The sequence below is a fragment of the Ctenopharyngodon idella genome, chromosome 4, assembly GCF_019924925.1.
Source record: "Ctenopharyngodon idella isolate HZGC_01 chromosome 4, HZGC01, whole genome shotgun sequence".
Classification (NCBI taxonomy): domain Eukaryota; kingdom Metazoa; phylum Chordata; class Actinopteri; order Cypriniformes; family Xenocyprididae; genus Ctenopharyngodon; species Ctenopharyngodon idella.
In genome coordinates, this window is record NC_067223.1 from 13,459,590 (window position 1) to 13,478,289 (window position 18,700).

The 18,700-nt window shown below is 37.7% G+C and overlaps 1 long non-coding RNA gene across 1 annotated transcript; it reads left to right on the top strand.

Annotated features, from left to right (window-relative positions):
- The first annotated feature begins 2,075 nt into the window (after positions 1 to 2,075).
- Positions 2,076 to 6,032, top strand: LOC127511033 (uncharacterized). The gene is made up of 4 exons (XR_007929820.1): positions 2,076 to 2,460; positions 3,081 to 3,202; positions 5,104 to 5,187; positions 5,387 to 6,032. It is a non-coding gene; the product is annotated as an uncharacterized LOC127511033 (long non-coding RNA).
- The last annotated feature ends 12,668 nt before the right edge of the window (positions 6,033 to 18,700 follow it).

An 18,700-nucleotide genomic window follows, 5' to 3' on the forward strand; every position in this document is an offset into this window, starting at 1 on the left:
TGCAAAGATACAGTACTGTGAAGAGTTTAGGCACTCACTAAAGTGAGGATGCTGCCATAAATAGATTTTATTCATCAGTTAACTTCTACTAAATCAAATCAATATTTGGTGTGACCATGCTTTGCGTTTAAAGCAGCTTTTGTCCAGGTACACTTGCGCATCATTTTTCAGGTATCTTTGCAGGTCAGTTTTTTCAAGCGTCTTGGAGAGACGGCCACAGTTCTTCTGGATTTAGTTTGTCTCTCTTTCATCTGTTTCTTCATGTAATCACAGCCAGATTTGATGATGGTGAGATCAGATCTCCGTGTGGCTGTTGTCAGACTCCTTGTGTATTCAAAAATCTCACTGGATTATTACAATTAATGGCAAAATGAATGTTTGGAAATGTGAACAGATATTTCCTACTGACACACTACAGCAAAGGATATAAATAACTGGCTTAAAACCCTTTTTTGGGGTGAAAATACTGACGTGCCTAAGATTTTGCACAGTACTGTACATATATAATATAAAGTACAGTCAAATAATGTGTTTGAACTTATCTTAATATAGATTTTTAATTAAATGTCATCCTAAAACACCCAGTATAGTTTTGTAATTCACCTTGTTTATTTGTCACTGACCTTTGGGGTCACAGCTGAGCATTATATCTAGCCTGAGCATGCATGTGTGTGTGTCTGAGAGAATGTTCATGTGAATGTGAGCAAGAGAAAAGAAAGAAATCGAGAGCAAGATGGGGTAAGTATTCAAACTGTAAAAATACACTCTGATTTTGGTGTAAAATGCTTACAATACATACCTAATTGCACATTTAAAAAAAAATCATGCCATCAAATTTTGCATCTTGTACTAATCCATGTTATTTGAGCTGCAATGGTCCCAACAACGATGAAGCAACCACCGGTTTTCATAAGCCAGATGTGGTCACTGAAAACCAGAAATGTGAACAAAGGTTTGTACACAATGCTTCCCAGAGGGCACCTTGATATCAGTTGGACGTCAAATATTAGTCAAGACTTGATCAATGCTGTATAACATCATTTTAAATTCAGTTTGGACGGCAGTTTTTCTTCCAGCGGTAATTGGTAAAAATAGAAAGTTAATCCTACACTGAAATTGGTTTAACGTATATGTAGGCCAATATGTTTGACATTCAATTTACATCTAATCAATGTCAGACGTCAAATTGATGTCTTATTAACGTCACATTGACATCAATGATTAGTATGTTCGGCGTACGTCATCAGCTTGATTAAGTTAAAATAGCATTTTTTCTTAATTGAGGCCGCAGACTGGTGTCTAATTTTATGTACATTACCCATGCTGAAATGGAAGCAGTGGAGTAATTATACATTTACCAAAAATGATACTGATTTGCTGATTTACTATACACTGTCATTTTTGAAATTGTAATAATGAATTACAGTTCAAACAGCATTTTTGCTGTAACCCCACATAAAGAATTGTATATTATCCTTTTTTTTTTATTTATAATCACACCATAACACTGTATAATTACAATACATTTGCTGTAATTACAATATAATTAATGTAATACCACATTATAATACAAAGTCATATATTTACATAGAAACAACTCAGTTAAATTAAGTTCATGTATAGTTACATGAGTTCTTAAGTAACGTGAACAAGGATGGTTTGAGTGAAACTAACAACAGTGAAGGTTCATTTTTTTGAGTGCAGGGTTACAGCTACAATTGCCAGTTAATTATTGTAAATTTACATGACACATCAGGGTTAAAGGGTTAGTTCACCTAAAAATGAAAATAATGTCATTAATTACTCACCCTCATGCCGTTCCACACCCGTAAGACCTTCGTTAATCTTCGGAACACAAATTAAGATATTTCTGTTGAATTCCAATGGCTCGGTGAGGCCTCCATAACCAGCAATGACATTTCCTCTCTCAAGATCCATTAATGTACTAAAAACATTTAAATCAGTTCATGTGAGTACAGTGGTTCAATATTCATATTATAAAGCAACGAGAATATTTTTTGTGCACCAAAAAAAAAACAAAAAAAAAACGACTTATATAGTGATGGCCGATTTCAAAACACTGCATCATGAAGCTTCGGAGAGTTGTGATTCTTTTGTGTCGAATCAGCAGTTCGGAGCGCCAAAGTCACGTGATTTCAGCAGTTTGGCGGTTTGACACGCGATCCGAATCATGATTCGACACAAAAGATTCATAACGCTCCGAAGCTTCCTGACGCAGTGTTTTGAAATCGGCCATCACTATATAAGTCGTTATTTTGTTTTTTTTGGCGCACCAAAAATATTCTCGTCGCTTTATAATATTAATATTGAACCACTGTACTCACATGAACTGATTTAAATATGTTTTTAGTACATTAATGGATCTTGAGAGAGGAAATTTCATTGCTGGCTATGCAGGACTCACTGAGCCATCGGATTTAATCAAAAATATCGGCGAGGGTGAGTAATTAATGACAGAATTTTCATTTTTGGGTGAACTAACCCTTTAAAAACCCGTGGCCTCATGGGATAGTAAAGTGTCCAGCGAATGCACCCTTCAGAAGTAATATGTCATCCAGGAACTTTTCGCCTACTGTTCTTCATCGGACATACATACTCTTTTGCCATACTGTATATATACTATATAGTTGGGAAGTATCCGATTTCTAATGCAGCATAAGTCTTATTATGACAGTGATGTCAGAATATTTCCAGCTAAAGTCTGAGTGCAGTTAATGAGGAGCAGGTGCCTCAATTACCCATGATTCACACTGCTATTTATGCTTACAATTATGAAAGATGTTTGCTTGAACATCTTTCAGACAGGGCTAGCAGATACACTGAAAAATAAATTGGTTTGGTATTTACTCATCTAGAAAGTCATAATAAATTTCACATGTAAAACCTGCAACTGACTTGCAAGTAGCAAATTATGTTTCAAAAAAGCCTATTCGATACTTACTGTCCAAAACGTACTGTTTCAATAGGAAAGAAAACATTCGTCAAGCCATTTCATGGGTTATTTTATAATCATTGCTAAGAAGATGTTCTGAAATAATTCTTGTCCTCTTTTTCTGCAGATCACTGCTGTGGAGGTGTGTTGGAAAAATAGGGCAGTCGAAAGCAATGCTAAATTACTCCAGAGTGGTTTTTACTTTGAACATGGATTGACTGAAAGGTTTCTGCTGTTTTATGGCCTGGGGTAAGTGTCCTGAGCACTTGGCGGCAGTACAAATTGTGACACTCAGACGACGATTTAGGGTGTTTCCAGATAGGACAGGGATTGAAGTCGTGTGGGAGTAACTGCTTGTCTGTCTCAGATGCTCTCCCTGATGAACCTTCATTATAGACAGATGTAATCGATAATTCTGCATGACGCATACATTGACTGCAATCACCACTGGTTTGTGCTTAGGGTTCACCCTTAAAGAGGCACATTTACATTTCTTCAATATAGGTGATGCTTTTATCCAAAGCAATCTTAACAAGGAAGTAACATGAGAAATGCTGTAATAGAAAGTTCAAAGATTGTTCAGAGGGAATACAGCCTATAGAGAAAAAAGATATCGTAAAATATACAGAATTAAGGCCGGTTCACACAGAACACATTTGCTGTTAAAAGCTCGAGATGCTGCAAAAGATGCAAGCGTAACATTTAAAGACGACTGTCTAGCATGTGTTTACATTGAAGAACAATGAAAAAGTAGTGCAGTGGAATGGAAAAACATGTTCTGTGTGAATAACTTCTCTGTATACAGTAAGTATCTGGAGACTTTTGGACACTTGAGTCACATTTAAAATGTCTGAATGTCATTAAAATAGATCTAAAATTTGTTGTAATAGAACGTTCAAGGATTGTTGATATACAGGCTAGAATAGAGATGAACGTAAGAAATAGTGAAATATACAGAATTAATATACAATGTCCAAATGCAAAAAGTATTTGGACACTTGAGTCACACTTAAAAATATCTGAATTTCCTTGAATTAGATACTAAATATAACATGCTGTAATAGAAAGTTCAAAGATTGTTCAGAGGAGTACAGACTAGAATAGATGAAAGTAAGAAACAATGAAATATACAAAATTAATATACTGTGTCCAAAAACAAAGAGGTTTTGGATGCTTGAGTCACACTTAAAAATGTCTGAATTTCATTGAATTAGTTGCAAAATATCATATTTTAAAACCTAACAACCTTAAAGGGTTAGTTTAATTACATTAATTACTCACCCTTGTGTCGTTCCACACCTGTAAGACCTTCATTCATGTTCAGAACACAAATTAAGATATTTTTGATAAAATCCGATGGCTCAGTGAGGCCTCCGTTGCCAGCAAGATAATTAACACTTTCAGATGCCCAGAAAGCTACTAAAGACATATTTAAAACAGTTCATGTGACTACAGTGGTTCAACCTTAATGTTATGAAGCGACAAGAATACTTTTTGTGCACCAAAAAAACAAAATAACGACTTTATTCGACAATATCTAGTGACTGATGATTTCAAAACACTGCTTCATGAAGCTTCGAAGCTTTACGAATCTTTTGTTTTAAATCAGTGGTTCGTAGCGTGTATCAAACTGCCAAAGTCACGTTATTTCAGTAAACGAGGCTTCGTTACGTCATAAGTGTTTCTAAATTTCAATGGTTCACCACTGGGGGGCGTTGATACACGCTGATTCAAAACAAAAGATTCGTAAAGCTTCATGAAGCAGTGTTTTGAAATCATCAGTCACTAGATATTGTCGAATAAAGTCGTTATTTTGTTTTTTTTTTGGCGCACAAAAAGTATTCTCGTCGCTTCATAACATTAAGGTTGAACCACTGTAGTCACATGAACTGTTTTAAATGTGTCTTTAGTAGCTTTTTGGGCATTGAAATGATCTTGCTGGCAATGGAGGCCTCACTGAGCCATCGGATTTTATCAAAAATATCTTAATTTGTGTTCCAAAGATGAACAAAGGTCTTATGGTCTTGGAACAACATGATGGTGAGTAATTTATGACAGAAATTTCATTTTTGAGTGAACTAACCCTTTAAGAATGTTTTTTTCTTCATCAGTACTCATTTTGCTGGATCTGTCTGCTGTTTTTGACACAGTTAACCACAAGATACTCCTGTCAACCCATATGGCAAAGGGCATCTCAGGAACTGCACTACAGTGTTTCAAGTCTTACCTCTCTGGTAGGTCCTTCAGGGTGACTTGGAGGAGGGAGGTGTCTAAATCGCAACATCTGGCTACTGGTGTACCTCAGGGCTCAGTGCTTGGACCACTTCTCTTCTCCATACATGTCATCACTAGGATCTGTCATTCAGAAACATGGCTTTTCCTATCACTGCTATGCTGATGATGACACACAACTTTACTTCTCATTCCTGCCAGATGATCCGACGGTAGCTGCTCGCAATCTCAGCCTGCCTGACAAACACCAATCCGATTGGAGTGGGGGATGCAAGTTCTTGCCATTTTGTGCATCAGGTGGTCAGTGAAACAACCGTGGGCAGTCTGAGGCTGAGGCTATTTATCTGTAAAGTTGGTAATGTCACTGGTGGGATTGGACTGCGCAGATCATTATATCTGTGGCAAGCAGGGTTATGGTCGTGTACACAAATTGCATTAGTCATTTAAACAATTTGTTCACTGTATAGGATATTCAGATGAAAGTTTATAGTTGTTCAGGGATTAATTATTAGCAGATGAAGTGTTGAATAGGGAAAATGTGGGCAGCACTACAGCATGCACCAGCAGATTAAAAGTAATGTGTCTCCTTATTAGAGAACATGAGGGCAATCTTCAAGCAAGAATAGATCTGAAGATCATACGTCCCTCATCTCTGTCTGTATCTCTCAGCCCACATATCCTCTAACCTTGTTACAGTGTCTTCCCACAAAACAGCAGCTGTGAAGTCGGCACAAGCCCATTTGCGGGTCATTGTATTGAAACCATGTCAGAGAGAGAAACATGCATATGTGAAAGAAAGGAAAGAGATCTGTGCGAGAGAGTAAACAAACAAGAATTTTAATTTCCATCCCCTTTCACAGTTTCGTAATGTTTTTAATGTCCAATTTATATGCATAAAGCTGCAGGCTATAGAAATTACCCTTCTTCTGAGGTTGGTTAAAATTTAGGGTTAATGCCATAGTTTTTGTACTTTAACAGTGACAGATGTGAAGCATTTGTTTGGGTACATGAGCCTACAAGGATTAATGATCACAGAAAAGCAATCATATGTCAAAAACTGGCTTTTTTTTGGGGGGGTGCAATCAGTGTGAGCATATGTGTATGTAAGCCTTTTAAAGGGATAGTTCACCCAAAAATGAAAATTATCCCATATTTTACTCACACTCAAGCCATCCTAGGTGTATATGACTTTCTTCTTTTGGTCAAACACAGTTGGAGTTATATTCTTCTTCCAAGCTTTATAATGGGAGTGAATAGTAACTGAGATTTTGAAGCCCAAAAAGCACATCCATCCATCATAAAAGTAATCCATACGACTCCAGGGGGTTAATAAATTCCTTCTGAAGCAAAGCGTTGGGTTTTTCTAGACTATAAGCTAGTGATTATAGTCTATAAAGTTATAAATATGGATATTTATACAAAACGAAATCGCTTCACTTCAGAAGGCCTTTATTAACCCCCTGGAGCCGTATAGATTACTTGATGGATGGATGTGTTTTTTTGGGCTTCAAAATCTTTTCAAAAGCAACACGTTAGCATCCACGAGAACACACTATTATCGTTTTGCACAGGAAAGAACCACTCACATTTCCTTCAGAAAATGTAAAAATCAAGTTTTATACAGGATATCTGTGTTCTCATAACTGTTTCATATGAATATAAATAGAAACTTCTGATTATATTATTCATGAGAACATGAGTATGAGACCCTAATCATTTAGAAATTTCAATCATGTGAATGACCGCGTCACAGCAGGTCAGACGTCTACAGTACAAAAACATGTGCATCCTTCTACCAGTGTGGGTGGACAGAAAAACTGGCTTTTGTAAGTTCTGCTGAACATCATAGTTTGCTATCTAAAGATTTGTAGATGTAATTGTTGGAGAGACATTATGGATTCTGAGGCCAGATACCAGGAGATCCTTGCTATCTCTCTCTCTCTTCATCATTCATTTATTGAAGAAAGTGAGACAGAGAGCTTGTAGGGTGATTGATTCTGGGGCCAAAGAGCCACTTTTGAAGGATGTCTTTGGTGTTTTCCCCGTAGGTCGTGATTGCTCTGAAATAGATGTAAAGAAAAATGTTCAATTTCATTAAAGCTCAGGGTGTTTGAAGATCGGCATATCTACCTCATTAAAAAGGAGAAGGCAAGTAGAATATAGACAAGAAAGTGTAAGTTGTGGGAATGTTTGGAAGTTTCTTAAAGGAATAGTTCTTCCATAATACTCTTCTTGTCTTTAATTCCAAACCTGTTTCTTTCTTATGTGAGACCCAATAGGAGTTATTTTGAAGAATGTTCAACCTCATTTTTTCCAGCGGAAGTGAATGGGGATGGGGTCTGTCAAACTCCTAAAATGAAATAAAAGCACCATGAATGAATCATAAAATAGTCTATATGACTTATGCGCTATATTCCAGTTCTTCTGAAAGTTAAAAATTTAAAGGGGTGGTTGATTATGATTTCACTTTTTTAACTTTAGTTAGTGTGTAATGTTTCTGTTAGAGCATATGACGCTGAAGGTTCAATGCAAAGGGAGATATTTTCTTTTAGAAATCACTTTTTAATGACTACAACAAATGGCTGGTAGGGACTACAACAAGCTTCTTCCCTAGTTGGTGACATCGCTAACACTAAAATTTACATAAACCCTGCCACCAAAAACACAACAAAGGGGGTGAGGCCATGTTGGGCTGCTTTAGAGAAGAGGAAGAGTTTTTGCCATGCCGTCATTTTACACCGGACTAACGAGGGTCAATTCAGAGCTGGATTTGCACAAAAGATTAACATGACGGCACATGCTAGTCGATGAGTTGAATCAACTCCACAGCAACTACATACATTTATCCACTAACCATTCAGAAATGTCCAGATGAATTCTAAAAGTTGTAACTTCTTCCTGAGTCTCTCCATCAGTGTCCGACTCCGGTTTGAATAATGTAAGGCTGAACACCGTTACTGACAATCCTCATTTTGGCTGCGTGAGATTCTCCAGCTTTGTTGTTGTTGAGCAACCGAAGCGTGAGCTGTTAAAGCACCGCCCTCTTCTGGAAAGTGGGCCGGGAGCAGCAGCTCATTTGCATTTAATGGGACACACACAAAAAAGGCGTGTTTTTGCTCACTCCCAAATAGGGGCAAATTTAAGAAGCTATAATAAATGATCTGTGGGGTATTTTGAGCTAAAACTTCACAGACACATTCTGGGGACACCAGAGACTTATATTACATCTTGTAAAAGGGCCATAATAGGTCCCCTTTAAGTTGCTATTCATGGAAATATTGAATAGCAAATCTTATTTGCTTTATAACCTGTAGCCTGCTCAACAAACTTTGATGAAGCTGGTTATTCTTCACTTGATTCATCATGCGTCATCCCGTCCGTTCACATCTCAACCCATTCCAAAACTTTCTGTATCATGACCTGCTAATTCCCAGTGAGTTATGTGAGCTACCAGCTGTAAGTTGATATATATATATATAGTTTTTCTCTGTCAGGTCCGTCTGTTTTGTGTCATTCTGTCCTGTGAGACCAACAGCTTATGATGGATGAAGTGATGGTCAGAGACCTCTAATTCCTAACCATAGACGCCTGAGGGCTTGAGAGAGAAAATTATGTTGTTTTCATCATTAAAGTCTCAATCTAGAAGCAATGTTATGAATAATGTATTTTTTTAGGCTATGTTGGTTTTATAATCACATTTTTATTACCAAAGCTTTGCACAGTCCATCATAAAGTGGTTTCACCTGTTATCCACAAACATTACAGAATATTAACTTGAGCATGTGCCTCATTTTTGAGGCTTAATGTGGTTTTGTTTCTGCGGAAGTAGGTAAGCAAATGTTGCTGAACCCTGCGGTCACAGGAGAAGTGTTTGCTCTGAGCGATTTGCATAGCAAATAAGCAGTTTTGCAGCTGCAGTGTTAGCTGAGAGAATTCTGATGCACTTTATGATGCAAACAAAACTCTAAAACAAAGAATATTTGACCTGAGGTCTGGTTATGGCCACATTTAATTAAATTCTAACAAAAACAAGGTCTTGTGGGATGTACTTGGGTAAATCATTTTAAAGGGTTAGTTCACCCAAAAAATGAAATTTCTGTCATTAATTACTCACCCTCATGTCGTTCCAAACCTGTAAGACATTCGTTCATCTTCGGAACACAAATGAAGATATTTTTAATGAAATCTGAGAGATTTCTGTCCCTCCATTGACAGCTTACGCAATTACCACTTTCAAGCTCCAGAAAGGGACGTAATTAAAGTAATCCATGTGACTCCAGTGGTTTAACCTCAATTTTATGTTGTCAACACAACATGTATGCGTTATGGTGCTCTCATGAACGTGCGTTGGAGATTAATATTTTGTAAATAAAGTGGTAAATTATGTTTTTTTGCGCTAACAGAGCACTCGCATCACTTCGTAAATTTAGTTTAGACTACTGGAGTCACATGGATTACTTTAACGATGTCTTTACTACCTTTCTGAGGCTTGAAAGTGGTAGTTGCGTAGGCTGTCAATCGAGGGACAGAAAGCTCTCAGATTTTATCAAAAAGATCTTCATTTGTGTCTTACAGGTTTGCAATTAATGACAGAATTTAAATTTTTTGGATGAACTGTCCCTTTAAAATGATTTACCCAAGTAACATGGTTCAGACTGTAGATTCATCTGTAATAGCCTTTTTTCAGTTCACATGAAATGAAATATGCCATCTACTTAGACAAAAGTTTTATCATCACCTTTATCATCTTTTCTATTTTGTTTTGGTTATTTTTCCTTTCATACTACTCTTTTTTTCTGTAAAGTATAGAAGTTTGTTTCTATCACAGAATAAAAAATGAAATAGGTAATTGTGATTCTCACAATTTGGACTTTATAACTTACAATTGTGAGCTTATATCTCACAATTCTGAGGAAAAAAAGAAGTAAAGTTAGAATTGTTAGATATAACCTCTGAATTGTGCGAAAAATTTCGAGTTTATATCTCACAATTCTGACTTTCTTTCTTGCAATATTGAGTTTATAACTCACAATTCTGACTCTATAAAAAGTAAGAATTGTGAGATAAAAAGTCACGATTACCTTTTTTATTTTTTATTGTGTGGCAAAATAGTAAAGCACACTTTTACAAGACATTTTGAGAGACCGACAAGATTGCTGAACCTGTAAATAAAGGGTTCACTGTGACTCAGAACATTTGAGTGTAATTCACCAGGGATCTAAGAGGAAAAGGCCAATAAAGGCATACCAGTTTTCATAATAACCAGAACGCGCACACACACACACACACACGCTCACACACACACTTGTTCTCTGTTTTTTCACAACTTCTTGTTTTTGAGGTTTTCTTATCAGCAGTACTTGGCTGAGTGGCACAAAGACATTTAGCGAAACACTTCACCAGAGTTGCTTCGTGAGTTTCATTTTGCATATCTCAGAAGCTGCTATTTTCCTAAAGGATTTAAGTGATATTTCACCTGAAAATGGAAATTCTGTCATCATTTACTCATATTCATGTCATTTCAAACCGCTAAGTCTTTCTTTCTTCTGTAGAACAGAAACTTTTCAGGGATGTTGATGCTGCTGTGTTTTATAAGTGGCAGGTCAAGAGTTTTTCAGAAGAATTATAGTGCACAAGTCACAGTTTTAAAATACTTAGATGGTGAACTATTCCTTTACTTGATACCTGTTTGAAGTTCTTAACCTTCCTGCTATAATCTTTAGTATTTTGTGTTGGACTGTCCATCGTTCATAAATGAAAGCTAATACATAATTAAAGCCAAGCCTTTACACTCACTGCACATTTCACAATCTCTCCCTTCCTCTCTTCATCTTGTTGAGCCGAAGCATGTGGAGTGTGTGTGCGTTTCATAATAAGTCTGTTTATGCTGCCTGTTCAGATGAATGAATCTGATCAGAGAACAACACGCCGGAGGACTTTCATTTTAACAACACCATTTATTTATTACCCTTTTTTATGGCAGAATGCTTTGTGACAGTCAGTAATGGAATGGAATGGGTGCAGATTTGTTCATTGTAAAATGCATAAGTATCTCTTTGCCAATTTCTCTTTTACCCTCTCTTTCCCCAACCCTTTCTCTCTCCCTATCTCTTTCCCTCTGAAATTGAAATTGTAGGTTTGAGGCTGGAACTATTCCCGGAATCAAAAACGTCTGTCGATGGAAATGTGACATAGCGATAGATCAAAGAAGGCTTTTTTCTGACTCCTTTTTTGTGTAATGTGTTCTCGCACTTTCCATGAATATGGTACACTTTAGTGACCTTTTTTAAAGCAGTAAAACAAATCCCATGTCTCTGTTTTGTATATGTTAGATAAAACTATTAGTTTTTACCTTCTTGACTGTAGCCAGCAATTGAACGACAATTGAGTTACCCAATTTGCTGTTTATTTTATTTTATTTTATTATTTTTATTATTGTTTCTTATTATTTAATTATTTTATTTTTTTATGTTTAATTAATTATTGAATTATTATTTTAATTATTTAATGTTTACTGATTCTGTATTTTTTTTTTTTTTGTATATTTTCTACCAGAGTTTTAAACTGTATTTAGACGTCTCTCATATTTTGATAACAGGGTTGCAGAAATTGCAAAAAAAAAAAAACTATTAATTTTTACTTTCTTGACTGTAGCCAACAATTTAAATTATAGAAGAAAAAAAAAAGACATTTTTAAATAATAATTCATGCACCAGTTACCGTTTTTTATTTTATTTTATTTTATTTTATTTTATTTTATTTTGAAATTTTGTGTAAATTTTCTCCCAGAGTTTTAAACTGTATTTGGACATCTCTCATATTTTGGTAACATGGTTGCAAAAATGAAACACAAAATGGAAAACAAAGAAAGTAAATTGGCTATATTTAGTTTGACCTCCTGAGGTTGACTCCACAAAGCAGCTTTTGTTGCCTATTCATGGAAAGTGTCTTTAATAAAGAAGTGGTGCACTTCATCTCATCACAAGTGCACCATATAATAGAGTTTGTAGCACATACTGTATGATCATATTTCATAAACACACTTATCACTGGCAGTATTCCCAGATGGTGTTTGAGAACAGTGTTTAGGGCTCTGATAAGGTCTTTTGTAGGTTCTGGGTGTGCGGTGCAGTCAGTTTCTTTTGTGTGTGTTTTGTCTTTGTGTATGGAAACTCTGGAATATACTGGTTGATGAATGATCTATAACTCTTAAAGATCTTCATAATGGACTAATAATGTTTTGAATTCAAATCCTACAATAGCTGTTTCCCCCACAGGCACAATTATACATCAGGAGTCACTTGGCTGATTATTGATTCAGTCAATTAGGAAGAACTGAAACTGTTCGAACTTAATCTTATTTGTTGGGAAATTGAATAGATGGAATAGTATTACTCAGACAACCTCACCGTATTTCGAAAGGTTTGAAAGTGTGTGTTGTGTGACATGGTTTTAAAGGGACTGTCCTCCTCATTGTGAGTGACTCTCTGTCCATTAAGAGCACTTTCAATGCTCTCAGTATGAAACCAATTTATGTTCTCCTCAGGGGAGTTGTGCTTGAAGTGTTGACTCACACGCAACCTATACATATAAATATAGGTAATTGTAAATTCAAATGCAAGGAAAGCTGTTTTACTATGCTAGAATAAAAAATACTCACAAATATATATATATATATATATATATATATATATATATATATATATAATATACTATAAAATTATGTTCCAATATTTATGATTATTTTTGCTTTAACATTGCAATGTTTTAGATTTTAGTGTACCTTAGTCAAGGTAGTGTCACAGATGGCTGCTATAAATGAGCTTACGACAAAGGAGAATTCTGAATCACAGTCTTTAATAAATTCACACAGGAGAAGCAGAGGAGAAAAGGCAAACACATCCACTAACATAGACAAGACAGAACAAAGAACTGAACAAAACAGTATATATACCCAAGACCAAACGAGGAACTAATGAGCTAATTCACTCTTTGCCCGGAGTTTGATTTACAGGCAATCTGACCAGTCATGATGCTGAATCCGCCATTTTGTCCAACAAACCAGACAAGAGAGTTAATAGATTAACGTCGGTGGACTTGAACTTAAAAAATTGTGTGTATTGATGTCTTTCTGCGGTTGAAACAACATACCTTCTAATGTTTATTCATGTTTATTACTAGTAGGAAGAGATGATCGGCTCACGTACCGCTTGAACTGAGATGCTACATGACGATCTGTCATGACATATTAAAGAGTCACAAAACGGTATTTGTTTGAATTTCTTTAAAAATGACAATTTGAAAGCTGAGACTTTATTTCATACTAAAAGTAACCTGCTTTGTCTTGTCTGTTGGCGTGTTGTCAGTGTTGTCTTTGCTCCGCAATGTATTTTTCACTCTGTGAGAACATGATATGTTGCGTAAGAGCGCCATGGCTTGTCGGACAAAGCAACACTAACTAAGTAACTTTGCGAAGGATCAATTGACAAATAACAGATGAACTGAATGAAAATGACACAGACTTGAAACTAGATCAAGACAGGAACAAACACAATGAAACAAAGCACACTCCTGACAGTATGCCCCCCTCTGGAAAGATGCGTCCTCGCGTCGTACAAGTCCAACTGAGGAGGGAGGGCGAGGGCTCTGGAGGAGGACGTGGAACAAAAGAGAGCTGAAAACAGTCCAGGGGGGAGTGGAGGGAGGGGCCAGGGAGGAGCCAGGACCCAGAACACAATGTTACAGGAGGGAGGAGGCATGGTGGAGGCCTGAGCGATGGAACCAGGGATGCTTTCTCCTGCGACAAAGCCATCCGCGGTGGAGACCCAGACAGAGCCGAGGAGACACCTAGCCAGGGTGACACTGCAGGTCCGGAGGGCCAAGGCGGAACTGTGGGCTCATGGGACTGAGGCAGAGGCAGGGATCTGGAAGACCACAGTGGAGCCAGTATAACCGAGGACAACGGTGGCACTGGAGGGAAGGCGGAGCCCGATGGAGCCGAAGGGATGGAGGGCAGAGGTGCAACCAGCAGCCAGGAATCCTGTGGTGGAACCAGGGTGATGTCTGACCAAGGTGGAGATGGGTGGATGAGGGAGCCTGGTGGAGCTGGTGGGATGACAAGCCATGGTGGAGCTGAGGGAGCATTGAGTCAAGGGAGAATGGGAAATTCAGAACTGGGCAGGACCAGTGGTAATGTGAGATTCAAAAGGTATTATCTCCTCAAATAAGTTCATTATATTACTTCCAGAGGCCAGTGTTAGCTCATTCACAGTGGTGGGAGTGTGAGTGGGGCTTCCATCCATGCCCTCGGGGAAGGGCGTTGGGCTCAGGTTCCGGGGCGGGGTATGGCTCAGTTGGGCCCGCTGGCACGTTATCCGTGGCAGGCTCAGGCTCAGTGTCTGCGGTGGAATCTGGCTGATGCTCCATCTGGTGGGGTGAAGGCTGACTAGGCTCTGGGTCTGGAGTGGGACTGGTGCCCTTTACTGGGCCAATGGTAAATGGCAAATTATTGTTTACCAGTACCCACTCCACACATGCGGCAGAGTTGTAAAACATGAGCGGTGCGGATAATTTGTTTGGCATGCTAACTCGAAAAAGTCCCTGGTGTGTGATTCCTGGGAGCGGTCTTTCTGCTCCAGGCACAAAAGTTAGATAGGTGGGAGATCCATTGTGACGGAGAGAGAGAAACGGAAAAGAAACGCTGCAAAATTATCACTGTTTAGGTCCTCTCTTCTGTCACGGATGGCTGCTCAGTTTAAAACATGTTCCTGAAGAAGGGAAGGTGCGGTGGTAGTGCCGGTACGCAAGGAAAACTGGCGTATGCTAAAGGTAAAAATAGTGCGTACCGGCCCATTTCAAGCACTGTAACATAGACAAAGAACTGAACAAAACGGAGTGTATATATATATATATATATATATATATATATATATACACAAGACAAAATGAGGAACTAATGAGCTAATTGACAAACAACAGGTGAACTGAATGAAAATGACACAGACTAGAAACTAGGTCAAGACAGGAACACAGTGAAATAAAGCATACTCCTGACATGTAGACAATATAGTTAATTTGACAAGTGTGAAAATGAGCCTCTGAAGGACAGACATATAGTCCGTTCAAAAGGCTATACTGTGGTATTCTTTTGTGTTGATCGTTTGCCTGACAAAACATTGCAAATCATCTTTCCAAAACATTTTCAGTGGACAATAAACATTTGCATGCTTGCTAAATGTTGAAACACTTTTTATATGTTGCTTAAAGCGGTGATGTACGTAGTGGTATTTTGTAGGACAGGTCCATCTAGATGATCATGTGAGCTTAAGCTTCTTCTATCTTATACAAGGCCATTGGAAACACTTGAGAATATACTGTATATGTATAGCCCGTAGTGTTGAAAAATTCATCTTGTAGTTGAAGGTCTACAGATGGATTTTGATTGCCTTTGCAGTTTTTCAAAGTTTGTTTTGCGTCATTTACAATGTCTGTAATTTTGAATATAAAGTCCATAAGAGGCTGGTTCTCTCTTTGAGAGGTACTTGATAGACCTCGATCCCTTTTGTGCATTTACACCATTATATGAAACATGTTTTGTGCTTTCTCGGACTAAGCTTGGACAACTCTAAACACCATAACCCTTTCAATCCAATGTGACCTCCATATGTTGATCGATAGGCACATGACATTCATATGTCAGAGAAATGTGCTTGCACGTCTGTTAGCTACCAGAACTAACATAGAAGATCTGTATTTCTAGCTTTCAGCATCAACCTGTGTTTTAAACCCTGCAGTGGAGCTGCTGGTCTGCCCTGCCAAATACATAACATGGTTTCATGATAATTTATTCATGCGCTGTTGATGCTAATCCAACTGAATGTTGGATGATTCATGTTGTGAATGTATTCAGATGTATCATTTTCTGTGAGTTGGCATCCATAGTGATAAAAATGGGAGGAAAATCAAGCAATGAGATTGAAATTAGAGCATTATTCTGGACTTTGGCACATGAGTAACAGGCTTATAGAATAAACAGAACAATATCGTCTACTGGTGTGGACGCTAATATGTTTATAATTATTGTTATCTTTATAGTTATCATTATTGGTGTGAACAGGCCTTAATATAGAAGCTGGCAGAGATATTACAATGATCTTTGGCTTGCCCTCCCTATGCATCTACAGCCAATAATTACTGTAATTAGACCCCTGCAGGCATCTCACACACTCTTGTTGTTGTGTAGCAATGTATAAGGGACACCAGTCAAAGAAATCTGAGATAGCTTTTGAATCCATTCCACAGATGAAGAGAGAGTTTGAATACACAGTTTGACTTAAAATTGATTCACCCTCATGTCCGGCATCACTTTTGGCCACTGCTGTATAATTTTGATGCTTTTTTGTGCATTTTGTTGTCCATTTTGGCTCTTGATAGGCTCTGGTAATGTGAAGTGTCATTTTGTGGCAAGAGCTACATAACACTAAAGGAAAAAAAATAACAGCATATTGGTTTGAAGCGAAATGAGGGTGAGTGAATGATGAGTAATTCTTGCTGAACTCCTCTTTTAATCAAAGTTCTGGACTCTTGCACCCTGTGGGATGCGCTATGGAAACTCTTAGTAGACTTTCTTTAAGATCATATATATATAAAGCGAAGAGCTTGTTACCAACTTTGCTTAACTTCAGATGAGGGTTTGGATGGATAGTACAAAAAATGCACAACTAAACTTTCAGGCCCTAAGAAACACAGTTATAAATAGATTAAGAATTCAGTTTGTTCTTCGTAGAGAGAGTTTGTACCGTCATAATTTATTCTCCCTCATGTCAGTCCAAACCTTGACTTTCACTCTTACATGAAAAACAAGAGAAGACATTCAGTAGATGCTTCTTGCCTCTTCAAGTTTTATTATATCCATGTTTGAAGGGGTCATGAAATGGAAGGCGGTCTGGCGGAGGCTAGTTATTTTACTTTATAACATGTTAAATATGGATATTTTTCATACACAAACACATCGCTTCACTTTCCATGCACTGCCATTATAAAGCTTGGGAGCATCAGGGTGATTATTAATATGACTCCGACTGTATTCGTCTGAAAGAAGAAATTCATATACACCTAGGATGGCTTGAAGGTGAGTAAATCATGAAGTAATTTTCATTTTAAAGTGAACTAATCCAGGAACATGATACAAAGACCTCTTATATACCAAAAGACCGAGGTCATGACCCCTTTAATGAGACTTCAGATTTAGAAAAACTATACAACCTATTTTATGTGTGCCTTACTCACGCCTTTAGTGTTTTACGGTAAAAAGAACCTGTACTTTGGTTTGCAACTTGCAAGTAGCAAGTGGCTTTTTAGGGGAGAAAGCATTGTGCAAATGTTGAAATGAATTTAACATGAGGCTTTGGTGCTTCTTTATTACTGTGATCATATTTTAGCATATCTGCATTCTTTAAAAGCCTGATAGCATGAAAAATAACAGGATTCTTTTTGAGATGCTCTGTCCATCTCTCTCAATGCATCACAACACTGTTTTTCATTTCTTCAGAAAGTATCACTTGTATTAAGAGCTGGCAAACAAAATGCAGGACGTGGTGTGATTCTAATGGCCCTATCGTATATCCGGCGCAATGTGACGCCAGGCGTGACGCAAGAGTTTTTTGCTAGTTTCAGCCAGATGCAGTTATCGTTTTTGTGTCCAGCCCCACGTTGTTTAAATAGCAAATGCACCCCCGGCCATCTGTTCACCAATGGGCGTGCTTGTCTGAAAACAAGGTGTGTTCAGGTGCATTGTTGGCATGTTGCTATTTTGAGGCAACTGAAAACGACTGCGTCAGTGACCAACTGAAACCTGCTCTAAAGTCAAATGGCGCAGTATTTTTTTTTTTTTTGTTATTTAAAGGGTGCATTAGTAATATGCACCTTTAGGCGGGTGCACAACGTGAGTACACTCTGCTTATTACACTCACATGGACGCGCAGCAGCACACAAACATTTTTAAATATAAAAAAGAAAGGTTTCCTCTCTGGAGAAGCGCTCAGTCTTTCCACTTGCAAATTAGTAAATAGCGAATCCACCATGGTCCAAGCGCAACTGGCTTTTAAAGGGAATGGGAGATGAGACTCTGATTATTGCACGTTACGCCCAAAACACACCCACGACTCATTAAGAGACTAGGTACAACACTTTTGGACCATGCACTTGGCACGCCAACTGTTTTTTAAGTTGTTAAACAAGCAAAAGTGGTTTCTGACACGTCCTAAATGCACCTGCGACGTGCACTTCAGACCATGCGCTTAGGTTGTTAAAATAGGGCCCTAAGATTATATTTGATAGTATGATTGTCATATTTCATTAGGTAACTACTTCATTTACTGCAATTCCGAAATCCCAGCATTGACATCATCAGTTTAGCTCATACAAGGTTTTCTCGGAAGATGTTGCATCAGATGCTTTTCTCCATTTTGCTTTTTCAAAACAGCCATTTTCTTTCACTTTTGCTATCAAAAGACC